We start from the raw sequence: 10400 nt of genomic DNA, 5'->3' as shown, positions 1-10400 counted from the left end.
CTCCATAAATTCACTTAACTGCTACTGACAGTAATAGGAGGGAGTCAAATATAAAAAGCTTTTCCCCCCTTTTCCAGTTTCTAGAGGGAGAACTTAAAAAGAAAAAGGACATTTTTAAAAAGGATGTTCTACCCAGTGCTTCTGGATATTTGACAACTGTACGAAGTCACGAAACAAAAATAACTTAAAATAAAAACAAACATTACCACTAATAAATTCAGGTTTCTGTATCATTAACACACCCGGGATCTTACGGTCAATTTCCATTCTGCACAGAAGATCACTTAAAATTACATATTAAAATAAGTGTTTCTAAGGACCCTATTTTTATTTACTTAAGTCCTGCCCCAAGCCTTCATTAGAAGTGTTTTCTTACTAAAAATCTGCAGTAAGCCTGGCTTCCTGCTGTACAACGTTAACACATCTGAAGTGGAAAATGTTTGATATTTCGACAAAGCCAGTGATGATGCGTCCCGCTGGAATATGTCTTTGCTGTTTTCATATCGATTGCGCATACATTACCTCAGCTACTCCTCGTAATAAATTGGTGAAGGAGGCCTGGCAAGGAGTGGGATCCCATCTTACAACGACCAAAACCACGGCTCTGAGAGTTTAAGTGACTGGCCTAAGATTGTGTGGCTGGAACACGGAGGCAGCATGACTCCACTGCTTCTTCCTAAATAAATTCAATTAGCTTATTTGTGCAACAGAGGATGATTCATTAGTTTGCTAATTGCTCTCTCCTCCACGGTTCCCTTCTTTAGCAGATGTATAAATATCTAGGAGGCCCCTTCTGATGCTCATTGGTTGATCAAAGTACTATGTTATTTCTCTTGGCAAGCAGAGTGGTAAAGTGAGAGAGCCTTGAGCCATGGAGTCACTGAGTCCTTCTTCGCAGCTTCCCTACTTAGTAATTGACGTGGTATGTGAACTCACACAAGCCAGTTAACCTGTGCATCTTTGTTTCTTAGCCTATAACGTAGGAGGAAAGAAAATCTGCCTCAGGGCTGATGTGAGGAATAAATGGGATGATGTTTCGAAGGGCCTGGCACAGTGCCTCAAATAAAACAGAAGTACAACAAATGCCAGTTTTTCTCCTCAACCAATCCATTTTTCTCATTAGCAGATTTCTAGAAGCATTGCTTCAGGTCAAGGTGGACGCCTTCATATCCAGTTTCTATGAGTAACTCTTCTGTGTTCCGTCATCAACAACCAACCAGTTATTGAGCTTGTACAACGTCAAGAGATCCGGAACAGTCCCTGTTGACGCACAAAGGGGCCAGCGTTAGGCTCAAAAGAGAGAGAGGACATACACGGAAAGAGATTTCACAGAAATTTCAAGCTCAGTGCCAATGAGCAGCAGAGTTGATGGGCACTTCAAGAGGCCCAAGGATGCCAGGAACGTAGGTCTGTCTGGAAAGGCTCATCCAGAAATGATGAAAGCCCTGCATGTCCAGCCCTGCCTTTCTGAGATCTGTTAAGCTATAGGTACTGAACGTCTTCGGCTGGAAGGTTCAGCTCTGCTCCATCCCTGAGGTAACCCAGACTGAGGCAGGCCACATGTATCCAGTTCAGACCAGCCCCAACTCTTCCTGCCAGTGGGTGTGGAATTCACCTTTTTGCCCTTAGCCCCTGGGCGCCTGGAGCCTCACTAAGTCATAGACTTCTCCCCTAAAATATAAATAAATATTTGTCAAATCCAGCATGACCCCTTAAAATTGTGCCAGGATCCTTTGCTAGTCACGAAGCAAGAGAAATGATGAGTCCTCTCACATGGTTCACTACATTATTCCTAAGCCATTCGTCAAAACCCACACCTCACGTTACATTTCACGTTACATGTTACACCTGCAGTCCTCCTGAGCTCAGGCTTTGTTTACTTATTCTCTGTTTTCTGACCTCACTACTTCCTTCAAGTTTGACTTTTGAAACTCTCCCTGGCTTTCCTTCAACCATAGGTTTGCTTAAATTCTCCTTCCTGCTTCTCTGACTTGAAATCATCTCTCCCATCCTACGTGGTCCCAGGAAGTCCTGTCTCAAGTGAAATCATATGGAAGGCTTACCGCCCTGCACTCAGCAAACAGAAACCAAGAGTAGGTGTCTCATTGGCCCTCCAGTTCTCCTCCTAGGGCTAGAATCCTGCCTTGAATTTTAGGCTGCTTGGATGGAATCCTGATACATTTAACATTTAGCAAATGCCAAATCCAGTTCCCTATAATTCTCTAGCCAACAACCTGGGCCTTGTTTTTGCCCAGACAAACCTCCCAGAAAGAATCCGAGGTACTCAAGCATACTTTCTGACTAGAAACTTCTATAGCTATGCCATCCATTCTGATGTGAGTGATAGCAGTTGATGGGGGCGGGGGGGTGTTTTCTCTTTCCTGTTCCTGGCCCCCTTGTGGTTAAGGGGGATCTTGTAACCAGTTCTGTTTAATGAGCTGTGGGAGATGGTGGGTGTTAGTTCGGGACCAAGTCTTTGATTGTCAGAGCGTGAATCCCCAGAGCTTTCTTTTCTGTTACGGGAACAATTAGCAATGTTCCAAGTGGGGATTCTCCCTCAGCCTGGGTTCCACAGTGAAGATGACTCAAAGCAGAGTGCCCCACCAGCCCACAATGAACATGTAGCTTGAGTGAGACATAAACTTCTGTTGTGGAAAACACGGAGATTTTAAAGTTGTTTCTTCCCTCTGCATAATCTGTTCTGTCTTGACTGATACACCCCATACTATGTGAGCCACACTGACCCCTATGAGGCCACCTTCGCCATGATCAGAACAACAGGCTCAGTCTCGCATCGGGAAAGACTTGTAGCTAAATTAGTCCTTGTGGTCTGAGCCCTCAACAGCCCGTCATGTGTCCTTTCCCCACAAGCATGCACTGAATGCCCAGCCTCACAGGAAATCGGCAGCATTTCATTGCCAGGATCTGCTAACAGTGGCTTATACGATATTTATTTCCTTTATAAGAAATATGGAGACAAGCCGTCTTCAAGTTGACCTGTGGCTTCAACCATCCCATCAGAGATCCAAGCTCTTACCCTTCAGTTCCCCCAGGCTTTGGCCTCAAGTTTGTCACTTCCTGATTGAGATATGCTGCAACATTTCGAGGCATCCTGTTTTTCAGGTAACAGCATCCAAAGCATAATAAAAACTTCTCTCCATGCCACCACATTTTTTTTTTTTAATCTAAGTGAACTTCTTAGGTCTCCCTGACCAGATTGTGCATCACCAGCCTGTCACTAGGGACTGCCAAGGCTGGCTTAGAGACCTCATGAGGCACTGGGACTGGGCATGCTGCTATTCCAATGAAATCAGGGAGCACAGGGAAGCCAACATGTTTTACCAGAATAATGATAGGTTTTCCTTGGGAGAAAAGAGCCATGGTCAACTAAGTTTGGGAAACAGTGAGTTCAATAGGCTTTGTTACTACAGAATATCTTAGAATAGTCTTTTGATATGCTATGTGCATCGTGAATCTCCAAGAGAGAGGTAAGTTGTGAAGCATATCCCAGACTTATTCCATCAAAGGTTTGTACAGAGCATCTCATTGTACTCATATAGAACCACCCCAGTAATTTGGGCCCTAATTAACCAAGAGGTCATAATGTTTTGACCGGAGTGGTATGAATGTTTTCTTTCATGTTAACTGTGAATAGGAGGTTTACTCAGCAAATTAATGGCTACTGAATGAAATTTGGTTGCTTTACCTAATTATAGAAACAAAATGCTATTCACTACTTTACTATATCAATTTACTATATTCACTGCTTTATCGAATAATGTCTTACAAATGAATGTTACTAATTATCAGTGTCTCAGCTAGTCATTAAAAATAGGCTCAAAGAAGACCTCAATTTGGAAATACATTGTAAGAAGTCTTTCAGTTAAATTATCCTTTAAGTTAAATTAAATCGTAGCTCTAGAAGCACCATAAATCAAAACCATTGGGATAGCAAGTGTCAAATACCAATAATACAATCCTGCATTTCTTTGTGATCTTTTTAAAGTTAGTATTTCCATTTATTCTAACTTTTAAATCTTCCTCTCATCTGTTATATATTCCAGGTAGGAAACTCCCTAGCCACCTAGAGCCGGCTGAAGACAGCTCCCTCATCCCTCTTAACCTCCCCCTCCTGCACACAGACATCACAGATCACCTTAACATAATGTTAAGCCTTTGGCTAAAAGGAGAAGAAAGTTCTTTGCATGAGACTAAGCAAATACCAAAGAATAGATCTAACATTGGCTCCTTTGTGACCCATGGAGTTTTTAATACTGAATTTCATGAGTTGCATTAAAGACGTGCTGGTTGAAGTCCAATATCGTACAGAAATTTTAATATCATCCTTTTGACAATATGCTTCTAAGATTTTCAGTACTTTCATGATTTTAGAAGACATTTTGGCATATACTACAAGACAAAAACTTGTTACAATTTAAAAAGATTTGAAGAAACCATGAAGAGTTATGTTAATAGCAAACACATGTTTATTTTTTAAGCAAATGTGCTTTTTCCTTTTTGACCTCTACTTAGTAATTTTTAAAGTATGATTTCAGAAACATATGGCTTAGCTGTTCTACACAGGTGTGCTCTAGCGCTGTGGGACATATTGTGCTTATAGGTATTCAAGCACATGCTTCAATCCTGCTCCTCGTACAACAAACACTTCATAGACTTCCTGCTATTTATGTCAGGAACACGCATTTGGCCTTGATATCACCTGCTCTTTTTAATACAGGGGCTTACCAGGAAACTTCTGGGAGCTTATAAAATCTACAGGAAATAAATACAATGTTGACTTTGTTATAAAGGTGATTGAGTTGGTAGGGAGGTGGTTAAAAAAAATCCTTTATGACTGAAAATGTAGCATGAGATAACAATGTGTGCCCCTTTTAAGCATTTCCTTATTATTTTACTCTCCCCATAACCCTTTGGCATTTGTATAAAAACTTAACTTGGTGTTTTAAACGTCATTGTTTCTCAGACTCTATTTTAATCACAGCCTTCATTTTCAAGAATATGACAGTCCATGTACCAGTAAGTATAACTACTAATAATAGTAGTTAATGTTGGATAAGTGCTATCAAAGACTATTAGGTCATATTAAAATAATACTAGAACCAACATGAAGGGTTTTCTACTGGCCAAAGATAGGAAAATTTTTGCATCAAAAAAAGCAATGACTATAATGGATTAATATACACATATCACAATATGTAAACATCCATGAGTGGTCCCTAAATATAGACATGTCTTAATTTATACTTATCCACTAGATAACGCTGCAACATACTGTACATATATTTATACAAATATATTTGGCCAAATCCTTCCACCCTGGACCTGAATCTAGGGTGATACCCAACTATGACTACTGCTTTTAGGGAAATGGAGGTTCGTATTTCTTACCAGAGAAGAAGGATAGGTTGTTTACTCAAATTTGGAGGCACAAAGGATCATAAGAATGTTATCTGTATTAGGGTTCTTCAGAGAAGCAGAGCCAATAGTATATATAGATGTAGATAAAGATATATTCATATATATATATATATATATATATATACACACACACATATGTATATATACATACATAAATGTATATGTGTATGTAAAGCAATGTATTGTAAGGAATTGACTGGCACAATTATGGAGGGTGAGAAGTCCCACAATCTGCTCTCTGCAAGTTGGAAACTCAGGAAATCTGGTGGCGTACTCTAGCCCGAGGACCAGGAGAGCCAATGGTATAAATCCCAGTGCGAGGGCAGGAGGAAAAATGTTCCAGCTCACTCAGTCCAGCAGAGATCAAATTCTCCCTCTGCCCTTTTGTTCTGTTCAGGCCCTCAAGAGATTGGATAATACCCACCCACATTTAGGAGCACAATCTGCTTTTCTCAGTCGACAGATCTAATCTCATCCAAAAACACCCTCACAGACACACCAGGAAATAATGTTTAATCAAATGTCTGGGCAATCCCATGGCCCTGTTAAGTTGACACATAGAATTAACCATCACATCATCCAAATTCAGATCCATGGTTCCTCTGGTATAGAGATCCTCACTCCTAGCTGCATATTAGAATTACCTGCTGAGCTTGAACTCTATCTACTTCCAGAGACTTTCACTGAATTGCTCTGGGATGTGGCCTGTCATTGTTATGTTTGAAAATGCCAAAGTAATTCTAAAGTATGGCTCCAACCTCATGCTGTCTCTGGGAGGGGGCTCTGTGGAACAGGAATGAGAGAGAAGATCCTTCAGGAAATACACTTAAAAACACCATCACCAAAAATAACAAGCTACTAAATGCCAGACATACCAGATCAGACAATGTTATTTATTTAATCCTCTAAAAAAACACTGTAAGGGACATACTATTATCTGTATTTTTATAGATGAATGAACTGAAGCACAAAGAAGTTAAATAAATGACCAATGGTCACAGAGCCAATACATAGGGAAGCCAAGACTCAGACCAGATCTGCATGAATGCAAAACCCATTCTTCACAATATAACACTTCAGATATTTCTTTCTGACTCTTAGCTAAAAACGGTCTGCTGTCTAGGCTGAGCAGATAACAGCTCAGTTTCAGCCTGTAGTGATAAAGATTTTCATTATTCTTCATCAAATAGCCACCTCTGAGGAAGTGAATAATGCCAGATCTATTTTTACAGGTGATGGAAAGAAGGCATATATGATTTGTGACTTACTTGAGACTACAGCATAAGACCACTGGTTCTTCTGAATCATTGAATGGTAGTGTTTTAGATACACGGTACCTAATGGTAGCATTTTAAAATATATATATTTAAGTGTAGTGATCAATATTTGATAGCCATAAACTACTACTTTCTAAAATTTTTAATTTTTTTTTTTCAAGAGAGGGAGAGAGAGCACGAGCCGGGGCGGGGTGGGGCGGGGGGATGGGGGGGAGAAGAGGGGCGGAGGAAGAAGCAGATGACCTGAGCCAAAGGCCAACGCTTAAACGACTGAGCCACCCAGGCGCCCAAACTACTACTTTCAAGAGAATCTAGAATTTCTATATAGAAATTTTTTAGGGAACTCAATATGGTAGAAAGGAGAACCTAACAGGCTTGGCATAAAACTATTTTTGCAGATCCCTTTCCATAAGAATGAGAAAATGTCAACTGTCCAGATGAAAGAATTCAGGAGGAAAACTGGTGGAAGTTGTAGAGAAGCTGAAGCCCCCTCACCCTAAAAAAACAAAACGAAACAAACAAGAAAACCTATTGTCGTCGCTGCTGTCCCTCAGATAGATGAGGATGTTTATGTAACCGTCAGATTAGGGTTAAAAGGGATGAATTAGGTACACTGTAAGCTATAGTGTGTCTTTATGATTAAATATTGTTTACTATAACTATCCTCCTTTAAAAGAAATCTCTCCGATTTCCCATGCATCTTCACCTCTTCCACTCTCAGAGTCGAGGTTCTAATCAGACCAAACTGCTTCTGAGCCACCTGTCTCTATCCCTCTTTCCTTTACTGAAGCCTGACTATGGCTGTCAGTCCCATCATCAGCTCTTCTGTCCTTCCATTTGGTTTCCTATTCTCAAGGGTAAAATAAAGTAAAAGGGAGACCATGGTGAGGTCTTGAATGGGGTTGTAGCAGTAGAGTCCTTCATCAAAGTGCTGGATATATGAGAAGCTGGAAGACAAATGCCAGAATGATGGCCCGGAAGAGATACCAAGGTCAAGGGTCGGATAGCTGGCCAAGCCAAGCTCTTCTTCCCAAGGGCTAAGTGAGAAACAGATGGAAGAGATGAGGCCAAATGAGGAGGACAGAGAGCGAGGGCTCAAGTGAAGAGTGGTCTAAATGAATACCAGAGACAAAATGCTGATGACGGTAGCATCTTTTTGTAGGAAGACCCAGCGAGAGTAAGCCAGATTTTACAGAGGCTAGAATCGTATAGATACCCTGTTCTGGCTCCAGTACCCTGACACGTGTCTGAGCAGGAGGGGCTCCTCAACCAACGCCCCTGAAGGACCTGTCACTGGATCTGTTGTTGTGTCTGGGATTCTGAAACTTCCTCCTCCCATCAGATTTGTTAGTTCTGTGTGGGACTGCCCAGAAGGCAGTGGTGTCTGAGTAATCCTAAACAGGCTTTCACTGGCACCTCCTTCTTCTAAACTTCACAATACCCCAAAGCCCGGCAAGTTCAGGGCGCACCGACTGTATAACTGATACTTAGGAATCCACAACCAGTGTCTGCCTGTGGTTGTACTGGAAAACCTTCCCCAGAGTTCTGGTCAGTCTGGAAAACAGGGAGTTCCATCATGCCTTTTGTTTCTGTCAGTCTAACCAGGAAATAGAAGCCACTTGAGCATACATAAGAGGGATTTCAAAACCAGGGATAAGTTATACAGGCGATGGATGAGCTGAGAGCCAAAGAGGCAGCCCAGGGAATAATTACAGAAGGAAGCCACCAAGACCCTGGAGTGGAAGGACAGAGGAAAAGGTGGTGTTACTGGCCCCTGGCCAGAAGCTGAGACCACAGCGGGTCTGTTCATGGAAGAGATGTAGCTGCTGCTGGAATTGCTGTCCAAGACAGAGAAGGAAGGAGAGAAAAACTCTGGCTTCTCCCTTTCTCCTACTCTCCAGTCTCCCACTCGTGTCTCCTGTTGACCACATTCAGCCAAAACCAGCTGAAGTGGGAGGCTGAGAAATGCAGCTGGAAGGGTTAGACCCCTGCAAACACAGGGCAAAGCGGGGAAGCATGGAGAAGCCACCTGGGCAATGTACCCCAGTGAGGCTAATTGCTCTTCTTGGTCAACCTTCACTACCAATCAAAACACAGGCCCTCAGACATACTTCCACATCAGCATTGCTCCTGGCTTCACCACCCCCCAATTTATCCTTATACTTTTGCCATCCTGATACCAACCCATTACTGTGCCTCATGAAGCCCCCATTCCATTCATCCTACTCTGTCCCCTGAACCTCTTCTCCAGACCCTTTTTGACGATGTTGGAATTGTGACTTGCTCTTAGCCAAAACAAAAAAGAAAAAGAAAAAAGCCTTGCACCATTCATTCTCATTCAATGTTGATATATTAAATGGGAATTGCGTCAACGATAACTTGCACTGTTGTATGTTTTTTACACATAAGGCCTCCAGTTCTCACAACCACTTTATATGCCTTTTTTAGATGGGAAAGCTGAGATATTTCAATGGAATGCTTACAAAACTTGCTGGTAGCACAGTCCACAAGTGACAGAGCCAGGAATCAAACACGCAGCCTACTCTAGAACCCAAAGTTCTATCCGGCAGGCACCGCTATTCTGGAAATGGGCATACAGCAGTGATCACTAGAGGATGACTCCTGCTAATGGAGTTATAGTTTAGTTGGAGAAGATATTTTTAACTTTTTTAAGTTCAATTAGCCAACGTATAGTACATCCTTAGTTTTAGATTTTTAACTTTTAATTTTGCAATCAGTTTAGAGAAGAGTTGTAAACAACACAGAACGTTCCCCTTGTATCTCATGTTGACATCTGACACAACCATAACATATTTATCATGGCTAACGATCCACATTGCTGCAATACTATTAACTGTGTTGCAATAGACAATATCATGATCACATCTCCTGAGTCTTCTGCAGCCTGTGACAGTTTCTCAGACTTCCTTTGTTTCATAGGACCTTGACACCTTGGAAAATTATTGGTCAGGTATTTTGTAGGAAGTCCCTCAGTGTGGGTTTGTCTGATATTTTCTCATAAGAGACGGGAGTTATGGATTTTTTGGATGGGTAATATAAGGGTGAAGAGCCTTTTTCATCACATCATGTCCAGGATGCACGCTATAAACATGATTTCTCACTGGTGATGTTAACCTTAAGCATTTAGTTGAGGTATTGTATGTACCTCACTTCCTTCCTGTAAAGTTACTATTTTTATGTTTTCATATTCTGTGAGTTAGAAGTGAGTGACTAAGACTAGCCCACATTCAAGGGAGAGGAATGCAGTTCTACCTCCTGGAGGGCGGGAGCAACTACATTTATTATCTGTGATTCTTCTGTAAGTAACATCTGTCCCTCCTCCTCTGATTATTCAATCATTTATATCAGTGTAGATTCATGGACATTTATTTTATTTAAGTTATAATCCAATGCTATCATTGTTGATTTTCTGGCTCCAACTATTCCAGCTTTGGTCTGTGTGACTCTTGCAGGTTGACTACTGTCTTCTTCACATATCACTATTTTTAAAGCACTTCCTTGCTTCCTGTCACTCCAAGATGCTCCAGACTCACCTTGCATTTTCTCTGCCCTAGCCCTAGAATCAACTGTTTCTCCAAGGAGCCCTGGTTCCTTTTATTGGATAAAGGTATTAGAAACCCAAGTTCTCAGGCTAGATGTACTTCTAGACCCTCAGTGGAAAGA

At 41.5% G+C, this 10400-nt stretch overlaps 1 long non-coding RNA gene across 1 annotated transcript; it reads left to right on the top strand.

Moving 5' to 3' along the window:
• The first annotated feature begins 248 nt into the window (after positions 1 to 248).
• LOC141373436 (uncharacterized) lies at positions 249 to 5149 on the top strand. The gene is made up of 3 exons (XR_012379454.1): positions 249 to 2093; positions 2967 to 3123; positions 4065 to 5149. It is a non-coding gene; the product is annotated as an uncharacterized lncRNA (long non-coding RNA).
• The last annotated feature ends 5251 nt before the right edge of the window (positions 5150 to 10400 follow it).

The sequence above is a fragment of the Callorhinus ursinus genome, unplaced genomic scaffold (genome assembly GCF_003265705.2).
Source record: "Callorhinus ursinus isolate GAN/ISIS: 27379988/994484 unplaced genomic scaffold, GSC_fseal_2.0 scaffold9, whole genome shotgun sequence".
In the NCBI taxonomy this organism is placed as follows: Eukaryota; Metazoa; Chordata; class Mammalia; order Carnivora; family Otariidae; genus Callorhinus; species Callorhinus ursinus.
Note: the sequence above shows the minus strand (reverse complement) of the source record. Positions and strands in the feature narration are given on the sequence as shown.